We start from the raw sequence: 16318 nt of genomic DNA on the forward strand, positions 1-16318 counted from the left end.
ACCTTTTTCCGCGCACTGTAAGTTCACTGATAATACCCTAGAAAATACCTATTTATAAATGTGCTGGCCATTTTGGTCTTATGAATTGTAATTCAACACACTCATTTTATTTTGTTGTTTACAAGTTTGAAAATGAAAATCAACCGTTTCGCTTCAAATTAGTTATACTGTCTACATTATGGTCTTAACGCAATCGCTTAGGAAATATGCAAACATGGCGGCCACAAGGACGAGCGATCTATTTTATTATTTTGCAGGTATATGAGCCACCAGAAAAAAAATTTCTCAGTCGGTATGGAGAAACATAAGCAGCATATGTGTATGCCATGTTCAATTATTTTAACAAGCCTGCTTCTGCAATTTGGCAAATAGCTCAGAGTGCGCGGAATTCTAAACTGCGCGGAATTATGTGCCTTTATGGTATTTGACAATAAAATTTCATTATTCCACAAAAAATCTCAAGCTTCAATATAGGTATTTTTGCGTTTTAATGCGACCGCATTTCATTCGGATGCGTTTATGACTTCATTGTACAACAAGTGAACCGATGAATAGAGAATTTCCCGCGCCATTTCCTTTTCCGCTATACCAGTGTCATATCAACCTCAATCCATACGATACATCAGCTTCCATCAACGTTAATGTCCGTCAACACCACGTCATCGTTCCATCAAGTTAAGTTGAATGCGTCTCTCGTTCACTCTTTCCGTACGGCAAAGCATTCCGTGCTGTTGATATTGTATGTGAATACCTCCATTTAACTGCATATAACTAATTTTGACGTTCCCTGACGTGCTGTATTGGTGACGAAAGCCAGACGTATTGTGCAATTCGATCTTCAAACAGCCGCGGCTTGGACTTTGTACATAAAATATCCGAATAAATTCATTTGCAGCATTCTTGGTCTACCAACGAAGAACGAAATGCGAGACGGGACGAGAGCGCTGGCGACTGCAAGAGTGCGAGTGCAGGCGAACGCCTTTAAGAGTGCGAGTGGATACGAGTGGGTTAAAGAGCGCGAGTGGCTTCGAGTGGGAGTACGGACGAGTGGGAGCATGGGCGAGTGGGAGCTTAGGCGAGTGAGAGCATGGACGAGTGGTAGCAGCAGTAGGAGTGAGCGCCATTGGGTGGGTGCGAACGAAAGAGTGGGTTTCAATATGTGCAATTTGAGTGGCTTTTGGCCGACTGGAACTCGCAGAAATTCTACCCGGCTGGGGAGCGAACGAAAGAAAAGCATGTATGGAGAACACTCGGATACGAGTGTTGGGCGCAATGAGAACACGCGAATGAGAAATATAAGAGTTATTTTTACGAGTTCAGCAACACTGCTCCCCCCTTTGAACAAAAATCGTCAAAAAAAGTAAATTTTCGTTAAAAAATTTTTTTCGAGATAACATCAAATTTTGATGCTTTATGCATTTTGAAGTCATTTGGCATCAATAATACCTGTTCGATTTGGAAATTTCCCCTCCTTTGAACAAAAAAAGTCGAAAAAAGTCGATTTTCGTCAAAAAATTTTTTTCGAGTTTACATCAAATCTCGACGTTTCATGCAGTTTAAAGTCATTTGGCATCAAAAATACAAAGTCGATTTTGAAATTTTCCTTTACTCCCCCCTTTGAACAAAAATCGTCAAAAAAAGTCAATTTTCGTTAAAAAAAATTTTTCGAGATAACATCAAATTTTGATGCTTTATGCATTTTGAAGTCATTTGGCATCAATAATACCTGTTCGATTTGGAAATTTCCCCTCCTTTGAACAAAAAAGTCGAAAAAAGTCGATTTTCGTCAAAAAAAATTTTTCGAGTTTACATCAAATCTCGACGTTTCATGCAGTTTAAAGTCATTTGGCATCAAAAATACAAAGTCGATTTTGAAATTTTCCTTTACTCGCCCCTTTGAACAAAAATCGTCAAAAAAAGTCAATTTTCGTTAAAAAAAATTTTTCGAGATAACATCAAATTTTGATGCTTTATGCATTTTGAAGTCATTTGGCATCAATAATACCTGTTCGATTTGGAAATTTCCCCTCCTTTGAACAAAAAAGTCGAAAAAAGTCGATTTTCGTCAAAAAAAATTTTTCGAGTTTACATCAAATCTCGACGTTTCATGCAGTTTAAAGTCATTTGGCATCAAAAATACAAAGTCGATTTTGAAATTTTCCTTTACTCCCCCCTTTGAACAAAAATCGTCAAAAAAAGTCAATTTTCGTTAAAAAAAATTTTTCGAGATAACATCAAATTTTGATGCTTTATGCATTTTGAAGTCATTTGGCATCAATAATACCTGTTCGATTTGGGAATTTCCCCTTCTTTGAACAAAAAAAGTCGAAAAAAGTCGATTTTCGTCAAAATTTTTTTTTCGAGTTTACATCAAATCTCGACGTTTCATGCAGTTTAAAGTCATTTGGCATCAAAAATACAAAGTCGATTTTGAAATTTTCCTTTACTCCCCCCTTTGAACAAAAATCGTCAAAAAAAGTCAATTTTCGTTAAAAAAAATTTTTCGAGATAACATCAAATTTTGATGCTTTATGCATTTTGAAGTCATTTGGCATCAATAATACCTGTTCGATTTGGAAATTTCCCCTCCTTTGAACAAAAAAAGTCGAAAAAAGTCGATTTTCGTCAAAAATTTTTTTTCGAGTTTACATCAAATCTCGACGTTTCATGCAGTTTAAAGTCATTTGGCATCAAAAATACAAAGTCGATTTTGAAATTTTCCTTTACTCCCCCCTTTGAACAAAAATCGTCAAAAAAAGTCAATTTTCGTTAAAAAAAATTTTTCGAGATAACATCAAATTTTGATGCTTTATGCATTTTGAAGTCATTTGGCATCAATAATACCTGTTCGATTTGGAAATTTCCCCTCCTTTGAACAAAAAGTCGAAAAAAGTCGATTTTCGTCAAAAATTTTTTTTCGAGTTTACATCAAATCTCGACGTTTCATGCAGTTTAAAGTCATTTGGCATCAAAAATACAAAGTCGATTTTGAAATTTTCCTTTACTCCCCCCTTTGAACAAAAATCGTCAAAAAAAGTCAATTTTCGTTAAAAAAAATTTTTCGAGATAACATCAAATTTTGATGCTTTATGCATTTTGAAGTCATTTGGCATCAATAATACCTGTTCGATTTGGAAATTTCCCCTCCTTTGAACAAAAAAAGTCGAAAAAAGTCGATTTTGTCAAAAAAAAATTTTCGAGTTTACATCAAATCTCGACGTTTCATGCAGTTTAAAGTCATTTGGCATCAAAAATACAAAGTCGATTTTGAAATTTTCCTTTACTCCCCCCTTTGAACAAAAATCGTCAAAAAAGGCAATTTTCGTTAAACAATTTTTTTCGAGATAACATCAAATTTTGATGCTTTATGCATTTTGAAGTCATTTAGCATCAATAATACCTGTTCGATTTGGAAATTTCCCCTCCTTTGAACAAAAAAAGTCGATTTTCGTCAAAAAAATTTTTTCGAGTTTACATCAAATCTCGACGTTTCATGCAGTTTAAAGTCATTTGGCATCAAAAATACAAAGTCGATTTTGAAATTTTCCTTTACTCCCCCCTTTGAACAAAAATCGTCAAAAAAAGTCAATTTTCGTTAAAAAAAATTTTTCGAGATAACATCAAATTTTGATGCTTTATGCATTTTGAAGTCATTTGGCATCAATAATACCTGTTCGATTTGGAAATTTCCCCTCCTTTGAACAAAAAAAGTCGAAAAAAGTCGATTTTGTCAAAAAAAAATTTTCGAGTTTACATCAAATCTCGACGTTTCATGCAGTTTAAAGTCATTTGGCATCAAAAATACAAAGTCGATTTTGAAATTTTCCTTTACTCCCCCCTTTGAACAAAAATCGTCAAAAAAGGCAATTTTCGTTAAACAATTTTTTTCGAGATAACATCAAATTTTGATGCTTTATGCATTTTGAAGTCATTTGGCATCAATAATACCTGTTCGATTTGGAAATTTCCCCTCCTTTGAACAAAAAAAGTCGAAAAAAGTCGATTTTCGTCAAAAAATTTTTTTCGAGTTTACATCAAATCTCGACGTTTCATGCAGTTTAAAGTCATTTGGCATCAAAAATACAAAGTCGATTTTGAAATTTTCCTTTACTCCCCCCTTTGAACAAAAATCGTCAAAAAAAGTCAATTTACGTTAAAAAAAATTTTTCGAGATAACATCAAATTTTGATGCTTTATGCATTTTGAAGTCATTTGGCATCAATAATACCTGTTCGATTTGGAAATTTCCCCTCCTTTGAACAAAAAAAGTCGAAAAAAGTCGATTTTCGTCAAAAAAATTTTTTCGAGTTTACATCAAATCTCGACGTTTCATGCAGTTTAAAGTCATTTGGCATCAAAAATACAAAGTCGATTTTGAAATTTTCCTTTACTCCCCCCTTTGAACAAAAATCGTCAAAAAAAGTCAATTTTCGTTAAAAAAAATTTTTCGAGATAACATCAAATTTTGATGCTTTATGCATTTTGAAGTCATTTGGCATCAATAATACCTGTTCGATTTGGAAATTTCCCCTCCTTTGAACAAAAAAGTCGATTTTCGTCAAAAAAAATTTTTCGAGTTTACATCAAATCTCGACGTTTCATGCAGTTTAAAGTCATTTGGCATCAAAAATACAAAGTCGATTTTGAAATTTTCCTTTACTCCCCCCTTTGAACAAAAATCGTCAAAAAAAGTCAATTTTCGTTAAAAAAAATTTTTCGAGATAACATCAAATTTTGATGCTTTATGCATTTTGAAGTCATTTGGCATCAATAATACCTGTTCGATTTGGAAATTTCCCCTCCTTTGAACAAAAAAGTCGAAAAAAGTCGATTTTCGTCAAAAATTTTTTTTCGAGTTTACATCAAATCTCGACGTTTCATGCAGTTTAAAGTCATTTGGCATCAAAAATACAAAGTCGATTTTGAAATTTTCCTTTACTCCCCCCTTTGAACAAAAATCGTCAAAAAAAGTCAATTTTCGTTAAAAAAAATTTTTCGAGATAACATCAAATTTTGATGCTTTATGCATTTTGAAGTCATTTGGCATCAATAATACCTGTTCGATTTGGGAATTTCCCCTTCTTTGAACAAAAAAAGTCGAAAAAAGTCGATTTTCGTCAAAAATTTTTTTTCGAGTTTACATCAAATCTCGACGTTTCATGCAGTTTAAAGTCATTTGGCATCAAAAATACAAAGTCGATTTTGAAATATTCCTTTACTCCCCCCTTTGAACAAAAATCGTCAAAAAAAGTCAATTTTCGTTAAAAAAAATTTTTCGAGATAACATCAAATTTTGATGCTTTATGCATTTTGAAGTCATTTGGCATCAATAATACCTGTTCGATTTGGAAATTTCCCCTCCTTTGAACAAAAAAAGTCGAAAAAAGTCGATTTTCGTCAAAAAATTTTTTTCGAGTTTACATCAAATCTCGACGTTTCATGCAGTTTAAAGTCATTTGGCATCAAAAATACAAAGTCGATTTTGAAATTTTCCTTTACTCCCCCCTTTGAACAAAAATCGTCAAAAAAAGTCAATTTTCGTTAAAAAAATTTTTTCGAGATAACATCAAATTTTGATGCTTTATGCATTTTGAAGTCATTTGGCATCAATAATACCTGTTCGATTTGGAAATTTCCCCTCCTTTGAACAAAAAGTCGAAAAAAGTCGATTTTCGTCAAAAAATTTTTTTCGAGTTTACATCAAATCTCGACGTTTCATGCAGTTTAAAGTCATTTGGCATCAAAAATACAAAGTCGATTTTGAAATTTTCCTTTACTCCCCCCTTTGAACAAAAATCGTCAAAAAAGTCAATTTTCGTTAAAAAAAAATTTTCGAGATAACATCAAATTTTGATGCTTTATGCATTTTGAAGTCATTTAGCATCAATAATACCTGTTCGATTTGGAAATTTCCCCTCCTTTGAACAAAAAAAGTCGAAAAAAGTCGATTTTCGTCAAAAAATTTTTTTCGAGTTTACATCAAATCTCGACGTTTCATGCAGTTTAAAGTCATTTGGCATCAAAAATACAAAGTCGATTTTGAAATTTTCCTTTACTCCCCCCTTTGAACAAAAATCGTCAAAAAAAGTCAATTTTCGTTAAAAAAAATTTTTCGAGATATCATCAAATTTTGATGCTTTATGCATTTTGAAGTCATTTGGCATCAATAATACCTGTTCGATTTGGAAATTTCCCCTCCTTTGAACAAAAAAAGTCGAAAAAAGTCGATTTTCGTCAAAAAAAATTTTTCGAGTTTAAATTAAATCTCGACGTTTCATGCAGTTTAAAGTCATTTGGCATCAAAAATACAAAGTCGATTTTGAAATTTTCCTTTACTCCCCCCTTTGAACAAAAATCGTCAAAAAAAGTCAATTTTCGTTAAAAAAAAATTTCGAGATAACATCAAATTTTGATGCTTTATGCATTTTGAAGTCATTTGGCATCAATAATACCTGTTCGATTTGGAAATTTCCCCTCCTTTGAACAAAAAAAGTCGAAAAAAGTCGATTTTCGTCAAAAAATTTTTTTCGAGTTTACATCAAATCTCGACGTTTCATGCAGTTTAAAGTCATTTGGCATCAAAAATACAAAGTCGATTTTGAAATTTTCCTTTACTCCCCCCTTTGAACAAAAATCGTCAAAAAAAGTCAATTTTCGTTAAAAAAAATTTTTCGAGATATCAAATTTTGATGCTTTATGCATTTTGAAGTCATTTGGCATCAATAATACCTGTTCGATTTGGAAATTTCCCCTCCTTTGAACAAAAAAAGTCGAAAAAAGTCGATTTTCGTCAAAAAAAATTTTTCGAGTTTAAATTAAATCTCGACGTTTCATGCAGTTTAAAGTCATTTGGCATCAAAAATACAAAGTCGATTTTGAAATTTTCCTTTACTCCCCCCTTTGAACAAAAATCGTCAAAAAAAGTCAATTTTCGTTAAAAAAAAATTTCGAGATAACATCAAATTTTGATGCTTTATGCATTTTGAAGTCATTTGGCATCAATAATACCTGTTCGATTTGGAAATTTCCCCTCCTTTGAACAAAAAAGTCGAAAAAAGTTGATTTTCGTCAAAAAAATTTTTTCGAGTTTACATCAAATCTCGACGTTTCATGCAGTTTAAAGTCATTTGGCATCAAAAATACAAAGTCGATTTTGAAATTTTCCTTTACTCCCCCCTTTGAACAAAAATCGTCAAAAAAAGTCAATTTTCGTTAAAAAAAATTTTCAAGATAACATCAAATTTTGATGCTTTATGCATTTTGAAGTCATTTGGCATCAATAATACCTGTTCGATTTGAAAATTTCCCCTCCTTTGAACAAAAAAAGTCGAAAAAAGTCGATTCTCGTCAAAAAAAATTTTTCGGGTTTACATCAAATCTCGACGTTTCATGCAGTTTAAAGTCATTTGGCATCAAAAATACAAAGTCGATTTTGAAATTTTCCTTTACTCCCCCCTTTGAACAAAAATCGTCAAAAAAAGTCAATTTTCGTTAAAAAAAAATTTTCGAGATAACATCAAATTTTGATGCTTTATGCATTTTGAAGTCATTTGGCATCAATAATACCTGTTCGATTTGAAAATTTCCCCTCCTTTGAACAAAAAAAGTCGAAAAAAGTCGATTCTCATCAAAAACATTTTTTCGAGTTTACATCAAATCTCGACGTTTCATGCAGTTTAAAGTCATTTGGCATCAAAAATACAAAGTCGATTTTGAAATTTTCCTTTACTCCCCCCTTTGAACAAAAATCGTCAAAAAAAGTCAATTTTCGTTAAAAAAATTTTTTCGAGATAACATCAAATTTTGATGCTTTATGCATTTTGAAGTCATTTGGCATCAATAATACCTGTTCGATTTGGAAATTTCCCCTCCTTTGAACAAAAAAAATCGAAAAAAGTCGATTTTCGTCAAAAAAAATTTTTCGAATTTACATCAAATCTCGACGTTTCATGCAGTTTAAAGTCATTTGGCATCAAAAATACAAAGTCGATTTTGAAATTTTCCTTTACTCCCCCCTTTGAACAAAAATCGTCAAAAAAAGTCAATTTTCGTTAAAAAAATTTTTTCGAGATAACATCAAATTTTGATGCTTTATGCATTTTGAAGTCATTTGGCATCAATAATACCTGTTCGATTTGGAAATTTCCCCTCCTTTGAACAAAAAAAGTCGAAAAAAGTCGATTTTCGTCAAAATTTTTTTTTCGAGTTTACATCAAATCTCGACGTTTCATGCAGTTTAAAGTCATTTGGCATCAAAAATACAAAGTCGATTTTGAAATTTTCCTTTACTCCCCCCTTTGAACAAAAATCGTCAAAAAAAGTCAATTTTCGTTAAAAAAATTTTTTCGAGATAACATCAAATTTTGATGCTTTATGCATTTTGAAGTCATTTGGCATCAATAATACCTGTTCGATTTGGAAATTTCCCCTCCTTTGAACAAAAAAAATCGAAAAAAGTCGATTTTCGTCAAAAAAAAATTTTCGAGTTTACATCAAATCTCGACGTTTCATGCAGTTTAAAGTCATTTGGCATCAAAAATACAAAGTCGATTTTGAAATTTTCCTTTACTCCCCCCTTTGAACAAAAATCGTCAAAAAAAGTCAATTTTCGTTAAAAAAATTTTTTCGAGATAACATCAAATTTTGATGCTTTATGCATTTTGAAGTCATTTGGCATCAATAATACCTGTTCGATTTGGAAATTTCCCCTCCTTTGAACAAAAAAGTCGAAAAAAGTTGATTTTCGTCAAAAAAAATTTTTCGAGTTTACATCAAATCTCGACGTTTCATGCAGTTTAAAGTCATTTGGCATCAAAAAGTCGATTTTGAAATTTTCCTTTACTCCCCCCCAGTGTTGCTAAAAGAGCGAGAAACCAACACATCCTCCTCGTTCGCCTGCGAGCGCGAGACTCACACTGTATGCTCCCTACTGCTGTACACACGTTTTCGAAGAACTCTCAAATATGTGACAGTCAGCACGAGCGGCAATTACGTTTGATTCATGTGAGTTATCTGCCTTCGCTATAAGCTCGTGTGTCACTCGCACTCTTGTCGGCTCGCTAGATATCAGCTCCAACGAAGAGTGGGTTCCCATGATGGGACTCCTCAGCTGCGAGTTTTTGCTGCATGCCACCCACTCCCGTGTGCTAAGCACTCTTTACAGCTCTGAAGATGTTTATTAGAACAGCACGTATACACTCTTTTAGCAACTGGGAGCGCTCGTAAAGGAGCGAAGGGATCTGGTACGGCATTCTGATGAAATCCTAAAACAGCGCAAGCAAAAACTAACTAAACTAACAGTGCGCGCGTTCGCATTAAATTGTCATTGCATACATACGTTATCTGTCTATACAAATTTATGCCGGTCGTATTTAAAGAACAAATTAAATATATTGTTCTTCATATTTTTTTAAAAATATGTAATCAAATTATAAGTGCGGTGTCTTAAATAAAACTTGTCTTTTACGGGGCGTCTACTATAAAGTGCTCAAACTGAAAGTAATTTTGTTATAAGATTTTGATGGCAAGGTGACAATGGACCTCTGAACCCTTTCCATGTCGAGGAGTGCCGCAGCGGACATGATAACTCTTGATACAATTGTCTGAAATAGGAAATTCAATAAAAAATTTTAAAACATAGACTTGTAGTTACTCGATGAACCAAAAAAATATAGAACAGTTGGAATTTCGGGAAATGGCATAAGATAAACCGAAAAATAAAATTCGTTCACTTTTCTTCAAAATAACGAAGAAGATTTTTGTATTCCATTTTCCCTTAGTTCATCGACTGACTACACATATTATGCATTCGCATAAAAATGTTGTTTGCGTCAAGAAGAATCAGTATTACCGAAAACAATGTTGTTCAGTCATGTTCAAATCTCCATTAGTACAAATTTATAAAACTTTTTCTATATATTTGATGAAATGATCTAAATCCAAGATTATGTGTATTAATAAGAGAAGCAAGTGAATCACGATAGTAGGAATTAGTTCAGAGATATTTCGTTTCTATAGTCATTTTGATTTTCATTTAAATTCAGCATCTTCAAAATTTTCATTTTCAGAATTCCACCAAGACGCTCAAAGAGGAACGATTTTCATTTAAAGTTTGATTTTATTAATTACCCTAACTATTCTTTACAATTTGACTATTGATTCGATAATTTATCATCCCACATCCATGCTTTTCGTCAAATTTAAATATTGAATCATCCTTTATACTATTCAATTATCATTAAAAATAACTTTTTTTATACTTAATTCGGCAAAACAACCCATTCGGGAAAATACCAGTCGGCAAAACAAACCCGGACCCTAGTTAATTCGTTATCTGGGAAAAACCAGCGTGAGAAGTTGACGAGCAAGTAAAAATTACAATTTCAATACTAGTATTGCTTGTGGCTTAAAAACTCGATTCGAACCATATTACGCACTTAACATTCTACTAATAAATTTATCTCATAGACTGGTTAGTTCGGCTGGCCTGTCTATGAGAGTATCATCTCTATAACTTCAAATACATGTGTTTTGGCAGCTCGCAGTTTTCAGTAGCAGCTTTATTACTCATACTTTTAAAGTGCAGCGTTCAGCTTCGTGGAAAGTGCGCAAAATCATTCACTTGAGATTTCTACTAGCATAGTCTGCTGGCTGTATCAATTTTGGATTGTGAACGAATGCTTTAGAGTATATAACGCACGCTGTACTTTTCTTACAGCTGATAGATTTGCTCTGAGTCCGTCGTAATTTGGAGGACAGATAGCGTATGTTGGAATTGGTCACGAAATTTTCAACAAATTAAGTGCTTATGTTTAGAAATTCACTTTATGACGGTAGTCGATCTCCTACATACATATTCTCTAGAAGCCAATGTTTGTTAATGGATTTGAATTTTTGTAGTGAACCGCATTAAATGCGTTTATCTCGAAACCATGTATTTAATCCGAATATCAAGCACAGGTCTTGATCCGATTCATTTAATGCAAAATGTACAAGGAATGGTCATAGATGTATACTACCCATGATTGCATATTTGTTCCGTTTTCTATGGGATTTCCTATCTTTATGGGACTGACTTGCGATCATAGGCAATATAAGTCATAAAGAATTTTATAAATCTTGTGAAATGAAACAGGCCGCGGATTTGAAGTTCAAAGATGATGTCGTGCAGAGGTCGACGCGAGCCGCCATTTTGAATTTTGGAATGATAAAAAAATCAACCAATTCAGAAATTATACACTGAAAATATAAATTCGTAAATGGAAAAAATGATCGTGCAATGCACGATTTCATTCGTCATTTTCTGCATCGAAGTATTTTCGTGCATTGTAAATAGTAGATTTTGGTCATTTCATTCACAAATTTTCATTTTTTTTGCATTTTGCATATTAAGTGTACATTGTACGATATCGAAATTATTTTTCGTGAATGAAACGAAATGGTGTTATTTAAAAAAAGGTTTGTGTGTATTACTAACAATTTCGTTGTTTGCACGAATTTATTTTCGTTCATCTTAGAAAAGTTATCGTGTTCAATTATAAATAATTTCTTTTTATTCGATCTTTTAAGATCGATATTTGTATACCAATTTTTTTTAATTAAGGGGATCAATCTGGCAAAATGAATTTTATTTCAAACAGCTCACCACTAAAATTTTCAAATTTTTTTTAATGAAAATTAGTTTCACTCTTGGAGCAGCTATTCAATTCGATATTTTACGAAAATTATCTGCACAAAACAAATTCTTAGCGATTTATGCATATATTCATTCAGTGACATAACGTGAAGGCACAAAATTCCGCGCACCTAAGGAATGAGTAAAGCTAAATTCGTTATGAAAAATCAATCCAAATTGTTAGAGTTATGCAATAAGTCCCACTGGCTAGCAATTTTATTATGTTACTATGGAAAATTATAACAACAGGAGAATTTAAACTGAATTACACAAAATTACAAAAATGAAAGATGTGTTGTTGCACCAAATTCCGCGCATCATATATTGCACTAATTGAAACCTCATCTAAATCTATAGGATTTTTATTAACGTATTGTAGAATACGAAAAACTACCTGAATAGAATTTTTACTCAATTTTAGGGTATCATTTGAATAAGGTTTACTTAGGTAACTGCGGTGAATATAATTTTCATTGAACCATGGTAAAGAATATATCCTTTGAATTGTTTCTTTTTGCTATGTGTTCGAAATGTGGATTAATTCATTATATTTATATCATTAGTTTTAGATTGGATTGGTTTTTACACTGCAGTTCCCTTTCTTTCTGTTCTTCGTCAAAAGTTTTTTTACTTGCTCGTTTTTATCTGTTCTGTAGCTTTTTATTCAATCTCAATTCTCTTTTTTCTTTGTAAATTTATTTCAACATTTTTTTCTTCCTTGTAACCTCATCGAAATATTGCTGATAGACTAGTCGCAACAAACGATAATTATCCTTTCATATTGTATTGGAATTTACGTTTGCTGGTTTGTGACAAGTTTTATCAAAGGATTTTGCGATGTTACCGGTTCAGCAGGTTCTGTAATCAAATTTCTTCCAGTAACCGTTGGAAGCAGAAGTTTTGGAAGATTCGTACTAAACCAAAAACATAAAAGAGTATGGGTCAGATACATATACTCTTTTATCTCCCTGGTTTAGTTCGAATCTTTCATAACTCCGGCTCAATGTTTGAAGACAGGTTTGGTACTCTTCCAGATATGTTTGAATGTCGCTGAAAGAAACCTTTTATCCATTACCTTCCCGGAGTTTTCGCAGCTTTTTAGATGTAATGGTCGGTGTTAAGCCAGACTGGACAAATGTGACAAAATATTGTTTTCGAGAAAAACGAGTTTAAATTTTGAATACGTTATACTTTATTTTTTGCCATGATTCTTGTTTATGGTTACATTCTTCAAATCTGGCAAAAGTTGAATGTAGCTGAAGAAATTCTTTATCCAGTATTTTCATTATCTCATTTTTTGAAGTTTTGCGACCTAGTCCGGTCTGACTTAACACCGACCAAATGTCCTTGCCGGACCATAAGCAATGGTTTTTGACGTTTTCTAGAGTGTAATATATGTTTTTCTTGTTGGCTGAAACTACAATTTTTATGAGCGGAATTGGGTTCGCCTAAATTTAGTGCACCTTTTTCCGCGCACTGTAAGTTCACTGATAATACCCTAGAAAATACCTATTTATAAATGTGCTGGCCATTTTGGTCTTATGAATTGTAATTCAACACACTCATTTTATTTTGTTGTTTACAAGTTTGAAAATGAAAATCAACCGTTTCGCTTCAAATTAGTTATACTGTCTACATTATGGTCTTAACGCAATCGCTTAGGAAATATGCAAACATGGCGGCCACAAGGACGAGCGATCTATTTTATTATTTTGCAGGTATATGAGCCACCAGAAAAAAAATTTCTCAGTCGGTATGGAGAAACATAAGCAGCATATGTGTATGCCATGTTCAATTATTTTAACAAGCCTGCTTCTGCAATTTGGCAAATAGCTCAGAGTGCGCGGAATTCTAAACTGCGCGGAATTATGTGCCTTTATGGTATTTGACAATAAAATTTCATTATTCCACAAAAAATCTCAAGCTTCAATATAGGTATTTTTGCGTTTTAATGCGACCGCATTTCATTCGGATGCGTTTATGACTTCATTGTACAACAAGTGAACCGATGAATAGAGAATTTCCCGCGCCATTTCCTTTTCCGCTATACCAGTGTCATATCAACCTCAATCCATACGATACATCAGCTTCCATCAACGTTAATGTCCGTCAACACCACGTCATCGTTCCATCAAGTTAAGTTGAATGCGTCTCTCGTTCACTCTTTCCGTACGGCAAAGCATTCCGTGCTGTTGATATTGTATGTGAATACCTCCATTTAACTGCATATAACTAATTTTGACGTTCCCTGACGTGCTGTATTGGTGACGAAAGCCAGACGTATTGTGCAATTCGATCTTCAAACAGCCGCGGCTTGGACTTTGTACATAAAATATCCGAATAAATTCATTTGCAGCATTCTTGGTCTACCAACGAAGAACGAAATGCGAGACGGGACGAGAGCGCTGGCGACTGCAAGAGTGCGAGTGCAGGCGAACGCCTTTAAGAGTGCGAGTGGATACGAGTGGGTTAAAGAGCGCGAGTGGCTTCGAGTGGGAGTACGGACGAGTGGGAGCATGGGCGAGTGGGAGCTTAGGCGAGTGAGAGCATGGACGAGTGGTAGCAGCAGTAGGAGTGAGCGCCATTGGGTGGGTGCGAACGAAAGAGTGGGTTTCAATATGTGCAATTTGAGTGGCTTTTGGCCGACTGGAACTCGCAGAAATTCTACCCGGCTGGGGAGCGAACGAAAGAAAAGCATGTATGGAGAACACTCGGATACGAGTGTTGGGCGCAATGAGAACACGCGAATGAGAAATATAAGAGTTATTTTTACGAGTTCAGCAACACTGCTCCCCCCTTTGAACAAAAATCGTCAAAAAAAGTAAATTTTCGTTAAAAAATTTTTTTCGAGATAACATCAAATTTTGATGCTTTATGCATTTTGAAGTCATTTGGCATCAATAATACCTGTTCGATTTGGAAATTTCCCCTCCTTTGAACAAAAAAAGTCGAAAAAAGTCGATTTTCGTCAAAAATTTTTTTTCGAGTTTACATCAAATCTCGACGTTTCATGCAGTTTAAAGTCATTTGGCATCAAAAATACAAAGTCGATTTTGAAATTTTCCTTTACTCCCCCCTTTGAACAAAAATCGTCAAAAAAAGTCAATTTTCGTTAAAAAAAATTTTTCGAGATAACATCAAATTTTGATGCTTTATGCATTTTGAAGTCATTTGGCATCAATAATACCTGTTCGATTTGGAAATTTCCCCTCCTTTGAACAAAAAAGTCGAAAAAAGTCGATTTTCGTCAAAAAAATTTTTTCGAGTTTACATCAAATCTCGACGTTTCATGCAGTTTAAAGTCATTTGGCATCAAAAATACAAAGTCGATTTTGAAATTTTCCTTTACTCGCCCCTTTGAACAAAAATCGTCAAAAAAAGTCAATTTTCGTTAAAAAAAATTTTTCGAGATAACATCAAATTTTGATGCTTTATGCATTTTGAAGTCATTTGGCATCAATAATACCTGTTCGATTTGGAAATTTCCCCTCCTTTGAACAAAAAAGTCGAAAAAAGTCGATTTTCGTCAAAAAAATTTTTTCGAGTTTACATCAAATCTCGACGTTTCATGCAGTTTAAAGTCATTTGGCATCAAAAATACAAAGTCGATTTTGAAATTTTCCTTTACTCCCCCCTTTGAACAAAAATCGTCAAAAAAAGTCAATTTTCGTTAAAAAAAATTTTTCGAGATAACATCAAATTTTGATGCTTTATGCATTTTGAAGTCATTTGGCATCAATAATACCTGTTCGATTTGGGAATTTCCCCTTCTTTGAACAAAAAAAGTCGAAAAAAGTCGATTTTCGTCAAAATTTTTTTTTCGAGTTTACATCAAATCTCGACGTTTCATGCAGTTTAAAGTCATTTGGCATCAAAAATACAAAGTCGATTTTGAAATTTTCCTTTACTCCCCCCTTTGAACAAAAATCGTCAAAAAAAGTCAATTTTCGTTAAAAAAAATTTTTCGAGATAACATCAAATTTTGATGCTTTATGCATTTTGAAGTCATTTGGCATCAATAATACCTGTTCGATTTGGAAATTTCCCCTCCTTTGAACAAAAAAAGTCGAAAAAAGTCGATTTTCGTCAAAAATTTTTTTTCGAGTTTACATCAAATCTCGACGTTTCATGCAGTTTAAAGTCATTTGGCATCAAAAATACAAAGTCGATTTTGAAATTTTCCTTTACTCCCCCCTTTGAACAAAAATCGTCAAAAAAAGTCAATTTTCGTTAAAAAAAATTTTTCGAGATAACATCAAATTTTGATGCTTTATGCATTTTGAAGTCATTTGGCATCAATAATACCTGTTCGATTTGGAAATTTCCCCTCCTTTGAACAAAAAGTCGAAAAAAGTCGATTTTCGTCAAAAATTTTTTTTCGAGTTTACATCAAATCTCGACGTTTCATGCAGTTTAAAGTCATTTGGCATCAAAAATACAAAGTCGATTTTGAAATTTTCCTTTACTCCCCCCTTTGAACAAAAATCGTCAAAAAAAGTCAATTTTCGTTAAAAAAAATTTTTCGAGATAACATCAAATTTTGATGCTTTATGCATTTTGAAGTCATTTGGCATCAATAATACCTGTTCGATTTGGAAATTTCCCCTCCTTTGAACAAAAAAAGTCGAAAAAAGTCGATTTTGT

The 16318-nt window shown here is 33.2% G+C and overlaps 1 pseudogene; it reads left to right on the forward strand.

The window, feature by feature from the left end:
• LOC131693398 (uncharacterized) overlaps positions 1-16318 on the forward strand; it is a 137876-nt pseudogene that overhangs the window by 101389 nt on the left and 20169 nt on the right.

Source organism: Topomyia yanbarensis, chromosome 1 (assembly GCF_030247195.1).
Source record: "Topomyia yanbarensis strain Yona2022 chromosome 1, ASM3024719v1, whole genome shotgun sequence".
Classification (NCBI taxonomy): Eukaryota; Metazoa; Arthropoda; class Insecta; order Diptera; family Culicidae; genus Topomyia; species Topomyia yanbarensis.